This window comes from Lethenteron reissneri, chromosome 27 (assembly GCF_015708825.2).
Source record: "Lethenteron reissneri isolate LAM-NWPU_2019-01 chromosome 27, ASM1570882v1, whole genome shotgun sequence".
NCBI lineage: Eukaryota > Metazoa > Chordata > Hyperoartia > Petromyzontiformes > Petromyzontidae > Lethenteron > Lethenteron reissneri.
The window spans coordinates 9,761,059-9,783,802 of record NC_083805.1 but is presented as its reverse complement, the minus strand read 5'-3'; the positions used below and the strand labels follow the sequence as shown (position 1 = coordinate 9,783,802).

Below are 22,744 nucleotides of genomic sequence, written 5' to 3'. Positions count from 1 at the left end.
ACCTCGTATACAACTCACACACACACACACCACGTGTACATCACACACACACCACACACACACACCACGTATACAACTCACACACACACACCACGTGTACATCACACACACACACCACACACACACCTCGTATACAACTCACACACACACCACACACACCACGTGTACAACTCACACACTACACACATACCACGCGAACATCTCACACAGCACACACATACCACGTATATATCACACACACACCACGTGAACATCTCACACACACCACACACACCACGTGTACATCACACACACACCACAAACACACCACGTGTACATCACACACCACACACACACACCTCGTATACAACTCACACACACAGCACGTGTACATCACACACACACCACACATACACCACGTATACAACTCACACACCACACACATACCACGTGAACATCTCACACAGCACACACACACCACGTATACAACTCACACACACCACGTATACATCACACAAACCACACACACACCACGTATACATCTCACACACCACACATCCCACGTACACAACTCACACACACCACACACACACCAGGTACACAACTCACACACAGCACACACACACCACGTATACATCACACACACCACACACCCCACGTACACAACTCACACATACCACACACACACCACGTACACAACTCACACACACCACACACACACCACGTATACATCACACAAACCACACACACACCACGTATACATCTCACACACCACACACACCACGTATACATCACACACACCACACACCACGTGTACATCTCACACACACCACACACACCATGTATACAATTCACACACACCACACACACACACCACGTGTGCAACTCACGCAACACGCACACCACACACCACGTGTACATCACACACACTACACACACCACGTATACAACTCACACATACCACACACACACCACGTACACAACTCACACAGCCCACACACCACGTACACAACTCACACACCACACACACACCACGTATACCTTTTACACACCACACACACACCACGTGTACAACTTACACACAGCACACACACATCACGTACACAACTCACACACAGTACACACACACCACGTGTACATCTCACACACAGCACGTGTACATCACACACACCACACACATACCAGGTATACAACTCACACAGCACACACACACCACGTGTACACCTCACACACACACCACGTGTACAACTCACACAGCCCACACACCACGTGTACAACTCACACACAGCACACACCCCACGTGTACACCACACACAGCACACACACACCACGTGTATACCTCACACACAGCACACACACACCACGTGTACATCACACACACAGCACGTGTACATCACACACACCACGTTAACATCACACACACTACACACCACGTGTACAACTCACACAGCACACACACACCACGTGTACATCACACACACACACCACGTGTACACCACACACCCCACAGACACACCACGTGTACATCACACACACAGCACACACGCCACGTGTACATCACTCACACACCACATACACACCACGTATACACCACACACACCACACACACCTCACACACCAGACACACCACGTGTACAACTCACACTCCACACAATCCCGTGCGTGTTTCCACACAGCGGCTGCTAATAACCACGAGTATAAAAGTGAGTCAGTATTAGTATTATAATCGGTGAGCCATCCCGAGATGCGGCTCGAACGCAACCATCTTCCTGCGGCGTAGCGATGTGGAGCGAGCGAGACAGAAGGAATGAGAGAGAGAGAGACCGAGAAAGGGGGGCACTTGATGGGGGGCTGTTGTGGGTCGCCTGGATCTGTAAGGCGGCCAAGATTGTTGACGTTGCTGCTGCTGTTGGTGGTGGTGGTGGTCTCGTTGGGGGCGACAGGTCGTGATTGTGGAGGTGGGGGGGGATTGATGCAGTTCAGAGGTTGGTTGGTCAGCGAATGCCGGACATTGCAGCCACGGACGTGTGCGGCCCTTTTGCTAATCCACTGCGGGACGATGGCGTTCCCTCCCAGCCAAACTCCCCGGCGTGGCGGCTTTTGCTGAAGAACGCGAACCAAGTGGTGGACACCATCACCCCACTGCGGTCAGTCACCGCCGCTTTGGTGGATGCGTCGTAGTCGTCGTCGTCGTCGTCGTCATTATTATTATTGTAACGTCGCAAATGTAAATATATAAAGAGGACTCAATCGGGATACTACGGTCAGTTGCGGTGTTGTGTGTGTGTTTAAAACGAGGGAGAACACGTGTTGGTGTGTTCAACGGCAATGCCCAGGCCGGGGAGATACAAACACGGCCGCGTGTTTTTGTTGTTGTTGTTTCGTGCGCGCTCGCTCCCGGGCACGGCAAGCGGCAGTCGACTGCACGACCCGTTCCCTTCTGCTGCCTCCCGAACATTGCCCACAATTTCAAGCTGGACCCCGTCAACCCCACCAACCACAACCACCACCCCGAACCACAACCACCCCGCGACCCGTTTCGCTGTGTAGGGCGGCCTTCAACCAAGCCTCCTCCATCCTCCTCCTTCTCGTTGTCGTCGTCGTCGTTGTTGTTAAGACTATTGCGGGACGTTCCTCTCGCGTTGTCGGTGACAATCGCACAGAGACTTTCCACGTCCCGCCGCTCGGCCAACGTCAGTGTCGGAGCAGGTAAACCGCGACCCCCCCCCCCCCCCCCCCCCAGCTTAATCCCTTCAACGAAACCGGCGATTCGTAGACGCAGCACAAGTGGATGGGTCTACGAAGGTTGCAATTGTAACCATTATACACGGACAGTACACAAATAATATACTGCGTTGAAATATACAGCTCTCTCTAATAAAGTGTGGGGGGTGGGTGGGGGGGGGGGGGGCACGCGTATACAACGTAAATTGTAGCGATTCTCGACACGGTGAATGTGCACATTGATGTTGGTGCCATTCATAGCCACCTCCCTCCCCTCTCCTTCACATCGGGTTGGGTGTCGGGGTTATATTTGCATTGGGCGTACGCAGCCCCCCGCGTGTACACACAACACGCGGCTTGTGTGTACACGCAGCAGCAACAGCAGCAGCAGCGCCGTGCAATAATTCTGCGTCCGTTGCGCGTTTGAAGTGTCGAGCGTCAAACAACAAACACAACAAACAAAAACCCACTGCGATCTTTACAATCCCATCGCCGCTGTTGTATAACTCTCCCAGCCACCACCACCATCATACGCATCGTGTAACAAGGTGATGTTTGCAAGCCGCGTTCCCCCCGTACGTATCTCTCTACGTCTATACATAAACGTTGCGCTCGTCCTTTTATATATTTTTTATGAATGAAAGGATTGCAATGGATCTGCTCAACGCTAATAAATAAACAATGGGGAGGTTTTTTTTGTTAAAGGGGACGGTGGGTGGGTGGGTGGGTGCGGGTTACAGTGAATGTGTAGGGGGTGGTGGTGCTAGTGGTGGTGGTGCTTGGGGATGGGTGATGGGGAGCGAAGGGGTGGGGCTTCGGGGTGGGTGGGATGCTGATGGGGGGGGGGTGACGGGGGGGGGGGGGCTAAGGGGGTCGGGGTGGAGGGGTAGAGAGAGAGTGTGGGGGGGGGTGCAAGGCGTAGGGAGGGATGGTGAAGGGGTCACCATTAATGGTTGAACGTTTACCCGCGCGTTATGTAAAGTCCATAGAAGCGGCTGCTTCTGCTGCTACTGCTGCTGCTAAAACGGGCTGACTCCTGGTGGGTTGAGCAGGGGCTGTGTGAGAGGTGGAAGTGGGGGGGGGTGTGCTTGCAGTGCGTGAAGGAAGGTAACGGCAAGGAGGTTGAGCGGGCGGTGTGCGGAAAGATGAGAGGGGACGTCGTGCTCCATCGCGACCCCGTCGCTAGCTCACGCCAACCGAGCACGAAGCCCGCAGCAGCAGCAGCAAACGCCCTTCCCCTCGCTGTGCTCTCGTTGTTCCATCTCGAGCGCCTCGTCACCTGCGCACACACTGCCATCACCACCACCATCACCTACCCGCGGTTTGATGAGATTTCGGGACTCGCCCACCTTTGTCTTCCCAAACGAGCGCGGGTTTGGCACCGAGCGCGCTGTCGTTTTTCACCCCCCCCCCTCCTCCTCCTGGACATTCCTTCACCTATATAATCGCCCGCCTGCCATTTTCTCCGCTCTCCACAACTGACCAAACGCAGAGGGTCGCATTTGCCTTCTTGAGAGCGAGTGTGTTTGTGCGAATGCCAACACGTCCACTGAACGTCAACCTCGGCGTTGTCTATTACACAGCGAGGAGCACTCGCTAACGGCCGGTGGCTTCACGCGCACATTGCACGCGTTGCGATCGCGGGACGGGAATTGCCCACGCCGTCGGCTTGTGCCGGTTGATGCTGTCAAGAAAAAGAAGAAGAATAACATCGTTACGTCACCCCGTGTTACCGCGTTCGCGTGATTTGCATTGTGTTTTCGTGTTATAACGCGTCTCTTGGTGTGTTAAACAAACACGCGTATGGGATGCTGGTAAATGTTCTCGTGTGAGTTGTAGTATATTTAACGTGTTGATGCCTTTAAAAAAAACAATGATGTTTTCGTACCTATGATGGAGTTAACACGGGGACACATGCACGGTGAGTAGAGATTATGATTGCTGGATTTTCACCTTGGGGTCAGAGATCGGCCCAGCCACTCTACTACACCTGTGCAGGGTGTATAGCGATTGTCACACCAGCTGGTCCGATGAGTCGGGATCCGAGTTGTGAATTTGTAGGCCTGGGAAATACTTAATTTTATGTAAAATGATTTAAATTTCAATGTCATACAATATTGGGGAATATGAACGGTAAATGTATCTACACACACGTATTAAAATATAACAAATTATTTGGTGATACTGGGTGTGTTGTCAGTGTTGCACAATCAAAAATATCGAATTAATGAACGTATTCGTCAAGAGGCAATAACACTGTGGACTTAAAAATGAATATATAATAAGCGACGTTTTGTGCAATGGCCCTCGTTCATAGTGCATAGCAATGATCTTTCTGCACGTGCTATGAAGAAGGAACATGACCTGAAACGTCACCCTATTATGTCTTCCCTTTAAGGTGGTGCTTCTCATATATTGTACAAAAATTGTATTTTACTATTCAGTAATGTAATTTAAGCCGGGTGGGAAACCAATTCAATGTGGAGTGCAATTGCTCATTTCCAAGAGCGATCCACGCAGAATCTAAAATGTGAATCATTAGGAGTGATGAACACATGTGTACCGTACGTAACATAAACAATTACGTCACAAGACAAGCCTGCTGGCAAAGCTGTGAAATTACTGAAAGATTTATTCTTGATGAGGTCAAGTCAACATCTTGCTATTGAAGGAAATTAAACGACCATTGTGCTAATGACAATGGCATAAGTATAAATAAATAGTTTGATAAGGCAAGGCAAGGCACAACCACGTCTTCACACGTGTTAACATAATTTAAATCAAATGTATTGTTTAAAATTGCATAACAAGGGATAACGGTGCCTGCAACAACGTGGTTGTTGATCCGCACAACATAAATGTAACCCATAATAGAGGTTTTTGGGTTAGATCGCGTAAATATATAAATGTGTCGTTAAAACCCGCCACCACCCGACACAGCCAATTAGTAAGGGTTGTCACGTTAACAGAACGTGGCAATTGGTCACTAGTACAGCACTAACCGGTGTGTTGGAGAGCCAAGCCCCAACATTTACAATCCGAGTACGACATTTATATATTTCCACGATCTATATTTACACGGTCTAACCAAAAAAAATACTCTATTATGGATGATATTGGTCGCGAAAGCCTACGTGTTAAACCGCATGTAAGCCAGTTTAAGACTGCCTTTTCAAAATAACTTAATTTAGCTTGGTGGTGGGTGGGGGGGGGGGGGTTTCCGTGCAAAGACATTTGCTTTTGGACCCTAACCTTGTGTCATTTCCTGTATATTTGTGTATAGACATTGAATATCATTGTCTATACACAAATACCATTGCCTCTACTCGTATACATTTTGCAGAGCAGGCATTTGAAAAAAAAAATGTAGCCACGTCACAGGGTTTAACAAAACTGGCCGTGGGAGGGACGCTCGCTCGGCCAAGTGAAATAATTTTACTACTTTTAGAACGATATAATATTTCAACTAATAGCAAATAACTAATTTAGCAAGTGTGATGTCAAGTCTCACGACACACCTTTCAAACGTCTGACCCATTGTGTTTTTTGCTGGTCCACAACCGCCACATAAACCAGTTTAATGTGTACACCTGACAGGAAATGATGTAACCATATATGCGCAGAAGCTTTCCACGCAGCGTTTGAATAGTTTTCTTTTCCTCTTTTCACTTCTTAATCCACAACAAAGAGACGAGCAATCTGACCACGGTTAGGGTCCACAGTGCCACATCTCCAACCTCCAAACAGTGCTAAGTAGTGGATCCCTGGAGGGATCACCTCGGTTTATATTTGCATCCTATGTTGTTTAAACCAGGGTTAACATTTGTTTTGGTATGCAGTAGTGGGCTTGGTTGCCACAGCCGTGCCTGTCTTAACAGTTTTTGTAAAGTTAGTGTTTGGATGAGAAGTGTCTTTGAAGGCAGACATGAAAAGGACACTTCTGGTCTCAATGGACTCTTTCTTACCTGGTTATAAATAAAGACAAGCTCTCTCTCTGTACATATATACTTATCAGTTACTTATCCACACACACTTTTGCCATGGTTAGAATCCAAAAACTATAAACTTTAACGGTGGTAGAGGAATCCCTGCAGGGATGAGCTTGGGCTATCTTTAAATCCGAAGTTTCCACCGGGTTGCATTGTTTTGTGTGAAGCATCCGTGGTTTTTGTCAGAGCCACCGTTAGTGTTTGGGTGAGAGGTTAATGAGTATCTTCTACATGTCTTTGAAGGCAGACATTGAAGAGACACTGCTGGTCTCCATGTGCTCTTACCTTAAATAAAGGCCAACGCTCTATATAGCTATATACCTGATCGTAAAGGGGAGGATGAAGGACATTTAATGGTTGGGAGGTAGACAGCAAACGTTACTCGACAAATGGATTTCAAGCTGGATTTAATTAATCCAGCAGTGGATTGACACGTGGCTGAAAGTAAACGTATACCATTACATTTAAATTAGTTAGAGGTTAAGTGGTTTAAACATCGTTACCAAAAGTGAACAAGGTAGTTGTCCGTTTTTTTACTTTTGTAAAAGCACCCAGTTCCATTGGTCACGTACTATTCAGATTGTCAATGGATTTAGCACCTCAAGAGTAGGTACAAAAGCTAAACAAGGGATGTGGGGGGATTCAATAAAATATATTGTCCAAGTTAAATCGGTTGAGGTTCTATTGCGATCACAGGCAAATCTGAAAAGAAATTAACGGGAAATACAAGGCGAAGAATAGACTATGCAACTCACCTAGCAATTTGAAGGATAAAAAAAACATCGTAACTATCACTGAAGATCCACATAAAATATGTAGAATAAACTACATTTATATAAATGTAAAGATATGTACGGTATGTAATTTGTATTAAAAGTTATTCTCCCCAATGAATTTCGAGTTCTCAAATGTCCACATATTCACAACTGGATGCTTCTTATTGAAAAGTGCATTCGAGATTTTACATAATTGATGACGTGTATGTTTTTCCCTTCCTCGTCATACAAGTCATGGATACTTTTACAAATATTCCCTTTAGAGATATGTGATTGGATGTCATTTATCACGTGTGAGATTGTTTTTCCTTTTTAATTATTAAACGAGTCCTAAATGCCTTTTATTATCAGCAGCCATGCTCCACTGCTGGATGAAGGCTGCCCCAAACTGTTTTGACGTCCTTACGATCCTATTTAATAGCATTCGTTTGTGCAAATGAACGACGGTCTAAATCTGTGCCTTTTGTCTGAAATAGGCCTGGATCATATTACGAACTGACAAATGTCAGGAAACCTAAAATAGTCGGCATAACATGAGTTTCATAACCAGCGTGGGTCAAAGGGCCAAGTGATCTTCCAAATCAGCATCTTTACTTAAGACTGCAGGAATATGATGATCTATTAAGCTCTTTTTCACATACGTCCAGTATGGGCGGGTCAGCAAGTTAAAACAACAATATGTGTAACCCTCTTAAGATTTAACATTCAGTGATGGCTGTGAATATCTGGCTGTTCTCGAACTCTGCCCACTCGATGATGTCCTCAGCCCAAATGCCCGTGCTAAATAAGTTGTACTTAATTAACCCCCAACCCCCCACCGTCCCTTACACAAATTGTAAATATCCAGCGACAAGCGACGGTGGGAACTCAAGTCGAGACTCGGCCATCTCGACGACACTTGCACACAATTTTGCCACAACCTTCAGATTTCTTGATCCCACGGTGCCACACAACCTCCCCATCATCATCACCATCATCGTTCTATATACCCTTCATCTCGTCTTTGCCCAACACCACCAACCACCACCATCATCTCCTCCCTCGTCATCCACCAACAAACTCTCTGTCCACCACCAACATCCTCCCCTCTCTCATCCCAACCAACGAAGCCCTCCCCCTCCATTTTTTTTTTGCATCCCCCCTCTCCCGACCCTGCATCTATTCTTCTTCATTAATTTGCGGTCACGTGCGCGCGGCTCAGTCAATGGGCGCGCGGCTTGCATTTCAAAGCGCACGCTGCGCGCCAATGGGAGCGCGCGTTGCATGGCGCGCGCGGGGCCCCCCCCCCCCATTCCCCCTCCCCCACTCGCGCGTGGAATGCGAGCAATGCAAGATGGAGGGTGCGGCGGTGGTTGTGGTGGTGGCGGCGGCCTCCTCCTCCTCACTCCCTCACTCACTCCCCTCTCGCTCATCTTCCTTCCTTCATCGCCCACCCCCTCATCTCCTCGGTGTCTTCTCCTATTCCCTGGGCTAGCACCGCGGCTCTCCCTTCGACCGTCTTCCTTCCTGCCCGCTCTCTGTCGCGACGTCTCCCACCAACCACCCCCCATCGCTGGGTCCCCTCTCTCTGCCCCCCCCCCTACCCCCCACCCTGACCCCCACCCCCTATCCCCCCCTACCCCCACCCCTACCCCCCACTCTCTCTCTCCCCCCTCTGTGCAGCGGGGGGAGAGAGAGAGGGGGGAGCTCTCCCTGATTTTATTTTATAAATCGCCATCGAGACCAAAAAAAAAAGTTGTGATTTTTTTTGTTGCGTTGTTTCGTTTGCGCGCTGTTTGTGGGTGCGTTTTTTTGTGAGTTGGAGATTTTTTTGGAAGAGTTGAGTGTTTTCGCAAACCTCTCTTCTCTCTCTCTGTGCGCTCTCTCTCCCCTCTCTTCCGCCTCTCCATGCGGGCTCCCCCCACCGACTCTCTCGTCTCCCCTCTCTCGCATTCTCCATCCTCGGTCCGCTCTCCCTCCTCCACCCCCTCCCTCCCTCCCGCCACGCACCCCCCCCCCCCTCCGTCCCCATTGCTCTCGCACCACCTCATCAGCTCCCATCTCGTGTTTTTCCCCTCTCTCGCCCCATCTCGCCCTGCCTGCTGCTCCGCCGTTTGCCTCTTGCCGTTCTCCTCGCTTCCTTTCCCCCTCCCACCACCATCGCTCCGTGCCTCTCCCGTCTTCATTGGCCCTTCCACGCAACGTGTGCGCCTTCTCTCGCTCCCTGTCCTCACTTTCCTCCTCGTCTCTCCCCTCTCAGACCGCCCGCTCGCCTCTCCTCTTCCGAACGTCTTCTCTTTAGTCTCCATCCTCGTCCGCGTCTTCCACTCGCGTCTTCCCCCCCCCCCATCTCCCTCTCCCCCCCCCCATCTCCCTCTTCCCCCCCCCCATCTCCCTCTTCCCCCCCCCCCATCTCCCTCTTCCCCCCCCCCATCTCCCTCTTCCCCCCCCCATCTCCCTCTTCCCCCCCCATCTCCCTCTTCCCCCCCCCCATCTCCCTCTTCCCCCCATCTCCCTCTTCCCCCATCCCCCCCCCACTCCCTCTTCCTCCCCCCATCTCTGCCCCCCTCCATATCTGTCGCTCTGCCCCCCCCCTCTCTCTCTGCCCCCCCTCTCTCGCTCTGCCCCCCCTCTCTCGCTCTGCCCCCCCTCTCTCGCTCTGCCCCCCCCCATCTCCCTCTGAATCTTTGCCTTCCCCTACGCCCCCCCCCCCCCCTTGCTTGCCGCTCCGCTCCTCGCTCTGCTCCGCGGCCCCCATCGCGGCTTCTTCTTCTTCTCGTGCCACTCTTCCACCGCCGAGTCGCGAGGGCGGATGGGGTTGGGGTCGGGGGCGGTGGAGAGGCTCCCAGGTTCCATCATGCGCTGTGGAAGATGGTGGAGGATGCAAGAGATTGGGGGGGGGGGATGTGACGGTGGGGAGGGAGGTGGAGGGGGGGGGGCGGTTGTGGTTCGGCCACACGGACATGAGAGAGAGAGAGGGGGGGTGACAGCGATGAAGACCTGCAGCGGATGGCGGCGATGATGCTAGCGGGGATTGCAGAGAAGGGATGGCTCTGCACGGAAGATAAAAGATGCGTGGACATTGTGAGTTTTGCTGCTGGTGGTGGGGGGGGGGAGATTCTATCTCGTCGCGAGGCAGACAAACAGCGACAGCAAGCCTCCTCCACCACCACCGCCGCCACGTTCTCCACGACTCCGCGCGCCTCTCGGCAGCGAGCGCTCCCCACCCCCTCCTCCCCACACGTCCCGACCGTCCGATCGAGCGGCCGTCCGTGGGATGATTTTTTCCTCCCATTGTAAAACATTTTTCTAAAATTTGTGCCGGATTTATATTAGTACCAATTTGGTGGGGGGGGGGCGGTTGTGTATACCCATTTATAAAACTGGATAATGTTAGAAACGAGAAGATTCGTCGCCCATTTCGTACGAGCCGTATAGATGCGTATTTGCAAGAGGCGGTCCGCTTGTACGTCTATATTCTGTTGTGGATTACGGGATGGAGTGGCCGCTCAGCCATTGTGGGGGGGGGGGGGCGGAGGTGGCCTGCGATTAGAACAGTTTTCGGGGGGGGGGGTGGTGTGTAGAGTGAGTTTGGTGGCATGGCAGGATGAGATGAGGTATAGTTACAGCGTCGAAGAAGAGATTGGGTGTGCATTTCTAGGATGTCCAAACCAAAGCATTGGAACACCCCCCCCCCCCGCGCCATTAAAACAGACACACGCACACACTAAAAGCTCAAGACGCCGCTCTCAAGCCCTGGGATTTTTAGACTTGAAGAGGCTCTCTCCACGCTTGGCATCGGAGATGGTCACCCCGAGAGGGTAAGGTGTGTGTGTGCGTGTGTGTGAGTTGTGCCACGCTGGATAGATGGTAGCAGTACAGGATGTGCGCGCACCAGCCTATACAATACAGCTGCTTTGTGTTTGTGTGCGCGACTTTTGTGCGCCACGCTCTGTGCGCCACGCTCTGTGCGTGCAACAGTCTACGTAGCTAGCTTGTTTCGGGGGGTGGGGGGGGGGGTGGTTGGGAAGTATTAACACGAGTGCCCCGTGGCTCGTTTGGGCTGTTTCGCGAGGCCAGTCGAGTACAGTAGTTGCTCTTCGCCTTAATGCGATGCGCGGTGGAGTGCTTCGTGTGGGTGCTGTCTGTGCGTGTGCGCGCCGCGCCGCGAGCGGACGAGGTGGTTGGGCCGATCACGCCATGTCCACCACCCCCTGCGCGATTTCGCACGTGCGGGTCGACTAACTCGGGTGTCCACCCCGCGAGAGGTTCCCCCCCCGACAATTCACCGAATCGTCGTCTCTTGCATGTTCTTTCTAGGGTCGTAACGTTTGCAGCGGCAAGAACAAAAAATTCAGTAGGGTGTATGAATTGAGTGTTTTTTTTTGTTATAAGGTTTGCCTATGGCTTTCACTGTGCTTTGATTGCGTATTTATATAAACACATCCTTCGTAGATGCCGTTTAATGTAACGATTTGTGCCGAATTAATGTTCTTATCTGGTCTGAAAAAGGGTCGTCACCTGAAACGTTAGACGTTTGTATTTACAGTGCAGCGTAGCTTTGCAAAGGCCGCGCGTTCAGTAAGGGCAGGGCTAAAGCGCACTGCACGGGTATTATTTTGTCGGCGCTTTTACACGTTTTTACACACCAAAAAGTGGCATTTCAAATTCACAAATATATTGCTGGGAAATGCATATTTAAATAACGTGGCACCGTGCCCTTTGCACATCCCGTTGGTAAATAACGCGCTTCGGACGCGCTTATTTCACCGTTACACGCTTTCGGTGTTCAGATTAGTTTTCCTGCGCACAAAGGCGTGTGTAGCCTAAAAAAAAACACATGCCGAGAAAAACCATCATACTTCCAGTATAACGAACAAGCATGTCCATCGGCAACAGCCACCCCCTGGCACGTGAACAAGGCATGTGTGGGCACGTGCGTTCACGAGAACAACACACCTCCTCGACGCGCATCATAACACCACCACCAGCAACGGCGAACGGGTTGCTTGCGTGCTAGCGTATTGGACGGCACGGGCATTACATAAGCATCGTGGGGCAGATGTGTAACTTGCCAGCGGCACTCTCTAGCCAAGACCACACACACACACGTGCTTACTAACTGCACTGATGCCAGTGCATCCCTTACTATGCACTACTACAGGTGTGCGTGGCGCGGCTGGGGCAACAGTAAGCGACTAACGAAAACGCCGCGCAACTTGCTTACTGCTACAAATTACTTGGGGGTTGCCATCGTGTGCTTGTTGTTGGCAGTGAAAGTGGTTATCGCTTGAAGTGCTCAATTGCGACGTGTTCGTGTTGTCGGCCTCACCGAATGTTTAGGACATTGATTGGATGCGTTTTGGTAGTTGGCGCACGCGTTTACAACACGAGGATAGATTTGTGTTTTTAGCCCGCACGTGGTTACTAGCTGTGCTCATTAATCGACCTCTCTGTGTGCTATGCAGAAGGCCCATTGCTCGAAACGTCGCATAATATGGTCTCCCCCCCCCCCCTTTTTTGGGAGCAGTTTTGATGACAAATGTGTTTACATCTTCGTGTGATATTGACGCGTCGTATGACGTACGCGTGCTTGCTTTGTGTCCTAATATACACATGCTCACTGCATTTAAGTGATTGACGTAGTCTTAGGACACTGATTATATAATCTAAACACGTGTACGGAAATGTTGACTTGGCCTTACTATAATACATAACTTGCACAGCATTGTTGATTACCTTACTACACACGCACACGGCATTATATGGATGACCTCACTGTACGCATTCACTATATAGTTGAGATGGCCTTACTAATCCCATGCTATTGTTGAGATGGCATTAGTAATGTCATACACGCGCGCGTTGAAAATTGCCTTACTAAACACGATGGACATTATAGAGATGGCCCTTGTAACGGCATACACATCGTTGAGATAACCTTAACCAATCTCATACACGCTGTTGACATCGCCTTACTAAACACGTGCAGCGCCGTTGAGATCGCCTTACTTGAACACTCGCAACGTTGTTGCCTTCACAAATGAACGATTTACCACGAATACATTTTGCATTATTTTTTATTCCATAGGCGCCGTATATCACAACCGTGCAATCACGTTCTTGTAACGACGATAGCAAAATGCATAGTTAAGTTATTGCACGCGCTCCTCTCGGCGAAGGCGGCAAGTCCTTACCACCCACCGCTTGCTCAAGACATTTTTGCCGTGGCCTCGTCGTACACACACACGGGTCCTTCACGATGCGGTCGCGTTACTCTGCGCTGACAGCAACAATAGTCATGGCTTTTTGTTCAGGGGGGGGTGGCAGTGCCTTAAACCGCATCAACCACATTAACCACACTTTCACTCCCAATTGGATCGACCACAACCGCCCGACTCGCTCATCGTCCCCGCACGTGACCCGTTGTTTGTCTACGTCTCTGTGAAAAATATTAATTAAGGTGCTCGTTAACACTTTTTGTGTGTGTGCCAACAGTCAATGGTTGTAGTTGGGGGCTATACGGGAGTTGGGGGGGGGGGTTCTTTATAAATATGAATCGACGCGCCATCGATAGTGTACGGCGTGCCAATTTCCGCGTCTTGGTCCCTTTCCAATTGTTGTTCAAGTTGTGTGCGTAACACGTGTATTATGTAATGGTGTATAAGTAAATGTTATATTGTGGTGGGGGGGGGGTCGGGGGGTTGTTGGGGCTGAGGGGGGGGGTGTGAATGGGTCGGAACAAGTCGATATTCCCAAAGCGTCCGGCGATTCGCGTTGAAACACACAAAGACTACTCCGCTCTTTTCTTGTAATGAAACTAAAATGGGCCGTTAAAAAAAAAATCAATGATAGTAATATTACTGCAGTAAAATTAATTACTACCGCATTACGGATAAGTATAGTGTAAAGCAAGCACGCGGTGTCAACTAAATGTATAGCAAGCGTTCTTTGCCGATGGTAAACGACGGTGTGGCGATGGTCATCCTCCGTCGACGACGAACATCAACGGGGCGACGAGCGTTGGTGATGTCACCGCCACCGCCGCGCCTGTTTTGTGCATTGTCCATCCATTTTACAATCGTCGTGCTTTATCTCCCACCTCACCGTTGCATCCTTTAGCACCACCACCACCACTGCCTTTTGCATTATTGGCCCACCCAAGGTAAGGAAGAGCACAACGGAGCTGGCGAATCTTCGCGTTTCAACGCAACACGCGCCGCGGCACACGCAGCACGCCAATTCTTGGCCCGTGAGCGCCACCCGATATCCGTCGTTGTCGTCTCACTTGGTCGTAGCGACCGACCGCTTCACGCTTCTTGCTGCTGATGATGATAATGAACGTGATGCCGATTGTGATGATGACACCAGTCCATTTAACCGAATGGACACAGTCCTGTTTGCACCCGAATCTGTATTATACAGCGCACACCACACACGCGCAAAAATACGAAGATTGCCCTCGCTATAGCCCGACACGATACCGTACGATCGTCTTGGGGGCAATTGCTGGTTTAGCGAGAGCCGATGACGGCCGTATCCGGGGGTGGGTGCGGGTGTTGATGTTGATAAAAACCGCGGCGCCCATTCGCCTTTGTCTCCCCGAGTGCTGCTGTTCATTGACAACCGTAGCAAGGTTAGTCCGCTTCAAGGCCTGACAGCCGTGGCAGTTCACGCGCCTCCACGCGTGTGACGGTGAAGCACTTTCACTGGCGAGCCGTGCGTGGTGCGTGCCGGAAACGCGGTGATGTTGACACAAACAAGCGTGTGTTGTACCTTCTGAGCAAGCAGCCACGACGTAAATCAAAGCGTGCTCGGCACGTCTTTTAAAGAACACAACTAACAGGTTGCGTGTGTAAACAAATGGCGAAAAGGCCCCCCCCCGCCCGCCAGCGATATTGTCAAAATCGTCACGTGAACCTGCTATTCATTTTATAAGTTAACTGAAGCTGCAGCTTGATAACATACACTATTAGCACGCACATGTTGATTGTATATTTAATGTAGAGAGACGTTTGTATTCCGGATGGTTGGTGGCTTGCGGAGGCGAGGTGGGGGGGGGGGGGGCATTCATCCAGCAATGTGTGGATATATTTGAGGATGCGGCACTGGTTACTCATCACGAGGCAATAGGGCTAAGAGATGACCCGGACGAGTGCAGGCAGCGGAAAGGAAGCGATGGCTGTGCCGTGGTGGTGGTGGCTGAGGTGGGTAATAGTTCCGCTCTGCAGGTGATGTTGACGAGGTGGAGGAGGTTGGAGAGAGGATGAGAGCTGATGTGGCATCGTCTATCCCCCCTCTGTGGTGGTGTCCGTGCACGGTTGGCTACGTACGGTGCGAAAGAAGGTCAACATATCGTACATATACGTGTGTTGTCCTCTGGTGATGTAGCGTGGTGTTTTGATTGTGTGTGTGATGTGTGGTCTATGTTGTGTGTGTGGTCGATGGTGTGTTCTATGTCGTATGTGTAGTGTCTTTTATGTTATTTTCTGTGTGCGTGGGGTGTGTTTTATGTACGTTGTGGTGTGTGTATCCCGTATGTCTTGTGTGTGTGCGATGGATTTCATGCGGTTTGCTGTATATGTGTGTCGTGTGCATTGGTCTGGGCCTGTGTAATCGCTGGTGCCCATGTGGTGTGTACACCCGGTATGTGTGTGTGTCAAGAGTTATTATTTTGTGGCTTGCTGTATGTGTAGCATATATGTACGTATTTATGTGTGTGTGTGAGAATTGCGTGTGTGTGTTTTACGCGTATCGTGTGTTGAAGGTGGTGTGTTAGCTATATCTGTGTGGCGTGCTGTGTATATACGTGGTTTATTCCTGGGCAGTACTGTATTGTGTTCGTGGCGTGTTCTGTGCGAGTGTGGTGTGTGTTATGGTTTATTGTGTGTTCGGGGTGCCTTCCTGAAGTGTGTGCACCGTACCTAGTATATTGTGTGTATGTGTTGTATCATACACATTGTGTATCAACACTAACGACAGGCATCACTAACAACACGTACACTCAGTGCAACGTGGTGAGCACGCGGATTATGATTGTGTATTTGTGTTGTCCGCATGTGATGCGTTCTTTGTGTACCCTGCGTTGTTTAGTGTGTGATTCGACTGCATTGTGCTGCATATGCGGTACGTTTGCAGTATGGTTGTGCTACGTCCTGTGTTTTACATTGCTTTACTATACACTACGTTTTGTGTACACTTTTGATGTGCTGTGCGTGGTGTGACACGCGTGTGTGGACTTTGTGTATGTAATGTGTGTGTGTGTGTGTAACGGTACATGTGTGCTGTGTGTATTCTTGTGTTTACGTATATGTATCCGTAATTGTTTGGTGTGTGCGGCGTATTGTGTAGTCTACGTATGTGGTGTGTTGTTTGTCTGCTGACTGAATATGACGCGCATGGGTAGAGAGTGTGTGCGTGTGCTGTTTGTACGTGTGTGTGTTGTGTAATATCCACGTGCGGTGTATGTGTGTTGTGTACAGTTTAATGTATGCATGTGATATACTCTGTCTATATGTTGTATTGAATGTTGTGCAATGTGTTGTGTGCATGTGATGTATTACAACGTGCAGTGTTTCCGCTGTGTGCTCTTTGTTTGTGGTGGTGTGTACTTGTACGGGGTGGTGTATATGTGGGATGCTGTGTGTGTGTGTTTGAATGCACGTGGTTATTGTGTGTATTGTCCATGTGCAGTGTGTGTTGCGTATTGTGTGTGTTAGGTGTACGTGTGTGATGTCTTGTGTGTGGCGTGGTGTGCGTGTGTTATTTGTGGTGTGTGTGCCTACATTGCTTAGTGTGCACGTGTTTAGTGTGCATAGGTGATGTGTTTGTGTATGTGGCGTGTTGTGTACGTTGTGCATACGGCAGCACAACACGCCACATACGCGTGTGTTTATGCATGTTACGTATGTCTGTACATCGTGTAGCGTGTGCATGTGGTGTGTTACGTATACCGTACGTGGTGTATACGTCGTGTGCATTATGATCGTGTGTGGTGTGTTCTTAAGTAGCCATACAGTTGTCTGTATATCGGTGTGTGTGTGTATATGCGGTGTTGTATGTACATCGTGTTTGTGTGCGCTGTACGTATGGGACGCACGTGTAGCTTGGGTGTGCGCGTGTCGCCGTTGTGTTCATGCGTACTCATTGTGTGTACGAGCCTGTGTGCATGCACGTTCGCCCTGGTGTAAGTACGTGGGTGTGGTGTGTGGCTATCTGGTGTATACCTATCATGTCAAGCAATGCGATTCATGTAATTTCTGTGTGCGTTGTAGCCCGTTTTTATTTTCGCACGCGTACTCGTGTGGTGGTGTGCGTACGTTGTTGTGTGTGTACCCACACACCACTACCCCCCCCCTCTTGCGATCAAGTGTCAGCCTAGCCGACACGGACATCACATACCCCTGACGCATAGAAGACGTGGTGAAGTATGGTCAAAACGACCCGAGTGAACGATGTCGTCACGACGGCGATTGGGTGGGCGGGGGAAACAGCTCAGACTAAAAAGTTCCATGCACATACTGTTTGGTTCTTTCGGTAAAGTCACGTAGTTGGAAATAAAATCTAAACAAATCACGACGTTCCATCCACACGTTGTTTTGTTGCTGCTTCTAGTCGGCCGCGTGCCCCTCGTGAGAGTGCGACGATCGAGCCGGTGGAAAGCGCGCCCTCTGGGTCTGCTCGGTACACCCCCATCCCTCCACCAGAACACGTCTCGACTTTAGTCAACGCACACGAGTCGTGGTCGAAATAATAACAACAACGACGACGAAGAAACATTACCAAGGGTGGTTGCGCACACGCGCGTAATGTATAACCAGCGCCAAGTGTAAAACATCACTGTCAAAATGCGCACTGGTAAGTGTGTGGACAATATCGTTAGGGCGCTTTATGCACGAGCGATACATCGGAGGAGTTCTACTCGACCGAAATGATGAACGATCGCTTGCAACGATGCATGTAAGGGTAGTCGAGTGGTGTATTCACACGAAGAGTGCCTCCAAAACCGTAGGGACTGCGGTGCAGCAGACACAGACCCCTTCGTGTGCTGTGTTGACAACGGACGCGACAGCGTTGTTGCTCAGATTTGTTTTTAATGTCGCAACGCTAAGCGCGGTAGCGAACAACACAAACACTTGTGACACGAGTAGCGACAACGCCAAACATTGACTTAACGGTGACGACACACACCACAAACCGTAACAGGGACGGCACAAACAAGGAACACAACAGCGACAAGCCACGAACACAACAGCGACAAGCCACGAACACAACAGCGACAACAAGCCACGAACACAACAGCGACAACAAGCCACGAACACAACAGCGACAACAAGCCACGAACACAACAGCGACAACAAGCCACGAACACAACAGCGACAACAAGCCACGAACACAACAGCGACAACAAGCCACGAACGCAACAGCGACAACAAGCCACGAACACAACAGCGACAACAAGCCACGAACACAACAGCGACAACAAGCCACGAACACAACAGCGACAACAAGCCACGAACGCAACAGCGACAACAAGCCACGAACACAACAGCGACAACAAGCCACGAACACAACAGCGACAACAAGCCACGAACACAACAGCGACAACAAGCCACGAACACAACAGCGACAACAAGCCACGAACACAACAGCGACACAAGCCGCGAATACAGCAACTCCTCAAAACACCAGCGACCCAAGCCCACGGGTCCTAAGCGGCGCACAAACGCAGCGACACCACGGCAGGAACACCACAACCGTGAACTGCAACTACAGGGCTAGGCCACGAAACGTCGTACACAGTAGTACAAAGACAAAGATCCCCCGTATAGCCTTAACAGACTGTAGGGGCAAGTGCTGTTAGCGAGCACCTATGAAGGCCGGAACGGTACACGAGGGGGTGGGTGGCCAGCACCACGCCCGACCGCCTTTGTCTCCCCAGTGGCGATGTTTACACACCGCACCAGGTACTCATTTAAGGCTGAGTCGACCTAGGGGAGGCCCAGGACCGGTTCAGATAATCGTCACTGGTGTTGGCCGTGAGCGGGAATCGAACCCGGGTCGCCAGGTTCATAGCGCAGCGCGCTAACCGCTACACTAGGGCAGGACACAGTAGTACGTACACACACACACACACGTGTACGCGTTGTGGTTCACTGTCGAGTTGTGACAAGCGCTATGCTTACGGAGGCTGTGTTATTGCTACACAGATTATTATTATTGCCGCGTGTGACTCTTACCCACACACATCGGTCACGCGTCGTACTAATAATACTATATCGTGAGGCTAGAAGGTTTACGGCTAAAACCGTATTGTTAATTACAATTGAAGGGGCGACGCCTTCTGGCGGGATGGTTCTCCACCGTGGGAGTTGATCCACCCACTGGTTCGCTGTGTTCTGGCGAGGTCATTGGCCGCGTGGGGCCTCTTTCAATGTGAAAAAGCGTTCACGGAAAAAATTCGTATAGTCAGGATCTTGATAAAACCAAACAAAATGTCAAAATTTGAGATGAGAAGGGGAAAAAACAAATACAAAAGGATCTATTATCGTTCCTGGACCGCGGTGGTGAATGCCTTGCGATTTGCCTGTTTGCTTCTGGATGAAGTCCTCCGCTACGCGGGTTTTTTTTGTAACCATACTTCACTCCGCTGGTCAGTAGTGGTTGATGTAAGAGGTGGGCAGGCGCTCGTTGGGGGGGATATTACAGATGTAAACGTCACTAACGGGAATCGAACTCTGGTGGGGCTTTGTTCAGGGCACAGAGCGTTAAGCACGACACCACCGCTCCCCCTCTTAAATTGACATCGCCAACACCGATCCTAGACCCCGTGGCCGGGTGTTGAACTCAGGTCCCCGGGTTCAGAAGGACGACGACGACGCCGCTGCGTTTTATTTTTTTTACAATTTACCAAGCGCGTTATTTCATTGCTGTATATTATTTTTTTACCAGGGCAGGACTCATCTTTGCGTGTAACCTCCGAAACAACCGCGCCGAGTGAGAAGAGTCGTGGACCGGCCACCTCTCCCTGTAACGCCCCCCCTCTCTCCTCCTCTCCCGCACCCTTCCTCCTGGTCAGGTGTAAAATGGCCTCGGTCCTTTCGCTGTTGACGCCAAAGTGAAGAGGCGGTCCGCCCTTTTTTTGAGCGGGGGGCCGAGCCCGAGGCCGCGTCTCCGATTGGCCCCGTGCGGATTGTGACGGAACCCCGCCATGCGTCTTTGGCGGTGGTGGTGGTGGTGGGGGTCTTTCATTTTTTTTTATACACTGCACGTGACGTCAGCGAAATGAACAACGTCGAATTTGTGTTTGCTGGTGGTGCTGCTGGTGGTGCTGCTGGTGGTGGTGGCACGTGTTGTTGTTGTTACCGTGACGCCGGGGGGGCTGGACGAGGGATGGGTGTTGTTGTTCTAGACCGTTCTGTGTTCGAGTAGCCCTCGTGGTGGACGTATTCGTGAACCAGATTTTAGTTTTGTGTGCTTTATTTGGTTGCATTGGCAATGTTATTATTGCACAAATCACGGTCGATTTTTATGTGTGTGTGTGTAACTTGGTCTAATTTAGCAACAACGATTGAAGGGATTTGTAACCGAGCTTGTTTGGGACGCATTCTTACACCCACTGTGCGCCTATAATTATTCGTATTCGTAGATGTCGTACAATTTTGTTATTTTAGTCCTCAAGGCAAATTTTTAATTTTTCTGGGTATAATGAATTATCGGTGTTCACTGTTTCACTTTATGTTTGTCATCGCGTTGGCGATGTGATGGACCCGAGTATTCCGCTTTGATGATGGGAGGCGGGGGGGAGTTAGTCGTTTTCACCTTCCACGGGAATCGTTCGTTTGTTCAGATGTCATCGTGGTCACCCTCTCTGTGTCTGTGCGTCGCTCACGGAATTGACTGGTGACGCGGGGCTGGCCGGTTTAACAACACGCGCACATTGTGACATCACACGAACGCGCAATCCCAACTAGCACGTGGCCCCCCTCTTTAAAAAAAAGTACCCAATATTTACAACAACAACACATCCCCCCACAACTTTGTAGTACAATAGCATTGCCTGTTGAGTTATAATTTAATCTCAAATGTTTGATTGCAAGTGCCGCACCCCATGAAGCACAATTCATCTTATTGATATCATTCATAGGTTTTCGTTCTCTTTAATGTTGCAGAATTCCAGATAAAGTATACAACAAGAACACCAGTTATCTTGGTATACGTATACTGCGGATGTATACAGTACACCATTATGTTTTTATCACGAAAAAAATTATTAGATCCCAATTTTATTACACGACTCCGCAATCATTTGGCGAGTAAGTACGTTCTCGCTCGTCATAGATCGGATGGCGCAGGCGCAGTGTGTGTGGTTGAGAGTAAAGTTGAAGCAACCACTGTGTTCTTTCGAGCTGCCCGTTGTGTGGAAACGTCATTTTAACTCTTCGCTGACCCGTGAAGAAAGTTTCGTCTCACGGCATTGTGAGCACTGCAGTGACGTCAGACAAAAAAGGCTGAGTGACACTGTCCTATGCTGTTGTTGCACTGATACGTTTGGAACTCGAGCCAAACTAGAGACGTTCTTTTTTTCGGTATACAGAGTACACTTAAACAAAAAATATATATCAATGTTCTCATAGAAATACAAATAAGGAAAAGAGTTTTTAAAAAATATATCTACGGTGGCCATGACAGACGCTGTGTCCTATCAATGACAGTGCACGTGGTGCTAATTATTGCTCGTTTAAATAATAGACGTGTTCAATTTAAAGAACACATTTCTTAACACGGTTATGGTGAATATCAGTGAATATATTTGCTTTGCTTTGAGAATATTAATTCGGCTTGTGTTTTTTTTTTTCCCATTAATTTACTACCGGATGAAGGACCTCTCGCCCTGTCAGTTTTATGAGGGTTTGACCATACTTCACCAATGCTGGTCAGTGGGAGGTTTGTGAATGGGGGGGGGGGGGGTCGGCTGGGGGAGGGGGTTTCAGGATTGATTCCGAAACCACTGAGCCACTGGGTGTTAGCTGCAAACCGCAGCACGGTGCGCTAACCACTGCGCCACCACTCCCCAGCATTGCTTGAAAGAAACACGAATTCAGAAAGTAACCACATCGGTAAATAAACCTAGGCCTTGTCGTAAAAACATCTGCGGTTTATATATTTTTATTATAAAGCAGAGATGAAACGATCATTTGGTCTGCTTTTCACTTTACAGCTGACACACTCCGTTTTGCTGTGTGAATTCATCTGTTGCTGATAAAAAGGCACCTTTTGAGTTAACTAAATGAAATA

The 22,744-nt window shown here is 49.8% G+C and overlaps 1 long non-coding RNA gene across 1 annotated transcript in view; it reads left to right on the top strand.

Moving 5' to 3' along the window:
* The first annotated feature begins 10,158 nt into the window (after positions 1–10,158).
* Positions 10,159–22,744, top strand: part of LOC133348536 (uncharacterized) — a 43,376-nt gene continuing 30,790 nt past the window's right edge. Inside the window, exon 1 of the long non-coding RNA XR_009755803.1 lies at positions 10,159–11,268. This is a non-coding gene — a long non-coding RNA (uncharacterized LOC133348536). The remainder of the gene's footprint in view (positions 11,269–22,744) is intronic.